Source organism: Salvelinus sp. IW2-2015, linkage group LG3 (genome assembly GCF_002910315.2).
Source record: "Salvelinus sp. IW2-2015 linkage group LG3, ASM291031v2, whole genome shotgun sequence".
NCBI classification, from domain to species: domain Eukaryota; kingdom Metazoa; phylum Chordata; class Actinopteri; order Salmoniformes; family Salmonidae; genus Salvelinus; species Salvelinus sp. IW2-2015.
In genome coordinates, this window is record NC_036840.1 from 1,447,920 (window position 1) to 1,449,941 (window position 2,022).

Here is a 2,022-nt window from a genome sequence, read left to right on the forward strand (position 1 = left end):
CATATAGCTTTTTGGTGATATTGGGATTCTACGAGAGTTGGCGTCCGGGTGTGTGTGAGTGATTGTGGACGGGAGAGGAGGTGTTTTCTGCAATCACACCTTACTGCACAAATAAAGTGTTTTCTCTTGCATCCTGTTTGATTGATTGAATGCTTGCTTGTTTTTTTGATTGATTAAAGATTGTTGCTACCTTTAGCAACAATTCAGTTGGTCAGCCCAGAGTTCACTGAACGACTGCAAATGGTATGTGATTGTCCCTGTGTAGAATTTCCACGACAGGTATAAGGTAGAACTCGCCTTCAACATCCTTTTCATTTTCTCTCTAGGCACCTCTCTCCCTCTGACTTTCTCTCTCTCCCTCCCTGCCTCTCCCTCCCTGCATCGCTCTCTCCCTCCCTGTATCTATCTATCTCTATCGCTCTAATCCATGGCTACAGATTCTCTTTGTACTGCTGTCTGACAAGTCGGCTCATTCTCCAGCTCTAAGGGCTGCCCCGGTGCTTGGGATAATGGGACGATATGCTGGGTGCCGTGGCGCGATAAGCCCGGAGGATGCTGGGAAACACACAGAGAGTGTCACCCAAAGCGATAAAGCTCTATTGTCTTCTGTGTCTGCAGAGCCGGGATTATGGTTTTATGGARGGCTTTAGCGTTTCGCAGAGCCTTTTGGAGAACGGCATGCAGCACAGACACCATGGCCGCTCAGGCAGACTGCGTGAGCATGAGACAGACGTCTACAGCACGTTTTCACATCTGTCTCATCCAATCGTCCTCTCTGTTTCTCGAAAGACTCGCACCCTCCAATCGTGGCATGTGTCTGTATGTATGAAATCACCTCACCCAATAGCCTTGACTGATGACTTTTTGCTCAGGAAGCTCTCATCCAATAGCTTTTGTGAGAAATACACAATGGCATCTATGCCGTTATCCAGTTATCCATCTCTGTCTCGCGGTCTTCGATGCTATGGCGCAACAATCAGGCTATGATATTGATCTAGCCAGTAGACAATTTATCAAACTGTTTTCTTTCAGTAATACCACCCAAACCTTCTGTTTGCTGCAACACTATAGGAACTGTTCAATTTGCAAATAAGTGCTATTGTGTGGGTCCAATTCCCAAGTTACTTTTTCTTCTGTTCTCTGGCTTGCAGAAAGGTGTGGTTCAGCACCGGAGGTAGCTAAAGTTCTATTGAGTATGCATCCCGAAGGAGCTTGATAATGTACTTTCTCTTCCTCTATTGCAAGAGCAAGCATTTCACCAGCCTGTCTTGAAATGTATCTGGTTGTTTAGATAGAGAACAGACCAGTGTAAGAGGATATGTAATATACATCTATCAAGATAATGCACAACTTGTGTATCAGATAAGGTTAGAAGAAAAACCAACTTAGACTAAGTGCAGACGAAATCTTGCCTCAACAACCCTAGGAATACTGTTATATGCATTCTGAAAGAGCATTGGTTTCAGAGAGATAAACAGGTGATTCTGCTTAGGACCATTGCAGTATTGGGATACAGAGACTCTTAGTGAGACTGGTAGAGTGGTCAACCAGTTCTAGCAGAGATTGATATCAGAGATCGATAAGCTACACTGATGAGCACAGTTCTGCTATAGATAACTGATCCTGGGGGTGCTTTAAGTTCACTGGGCACCGCCGTGCCATTTCAAGCCATCATCCTGGATTTTCCCATTAGGCTGCGGTTCACCCACTCCTGACCCCAATCTCAGAGACATCTCGGCAGAGACGTGATGAGGGGGGGGTCGGTGGAGATTCGTGGGCACCTTTTCTCAATATCGCCTACCACCCATCCCTTTGACACAGCCTTAACAATTGAGTAGGGGAGCAGTGGGCTGACCTTGACCGCTCAGATGACGGAGTGGGGGAACGCCTCATGTGAGCAGATCCCCTAAAAATAGCATGGGCGGCAATTAAGCACCAATCTAATCATCCGCCTGCGTAAACGAGCCGACGATTCCACCCTCATATTCCCCAGGCTTTCCAGACCATTTCCTCATCATCTTT

The 2,022-nt window shown here is 46.4% G+C and overlaps 1 long non-coding RNA gene across 1 annotated transcript in view; it reads left to right on the top strand.

Moving 5' to 3' along the window:
* The window catches only part of LOC111980928 (uncharacterized), a 21,653-nt gene extending 21,554 nt beyond the window's left edge, over positions 1 to 99 (top strand). The window contains exon 4 of the long non-coding RNA XR_002879522.2: positions 1 to 99. This exon is cut by the window's left edge and continues 346 nt beyond it. This is a non-coding gene — a long non-coding RNA (uncharacterized lncRNA).
* Positions 100 to 2,022: the final 1,923 nt, after the last annotated feature.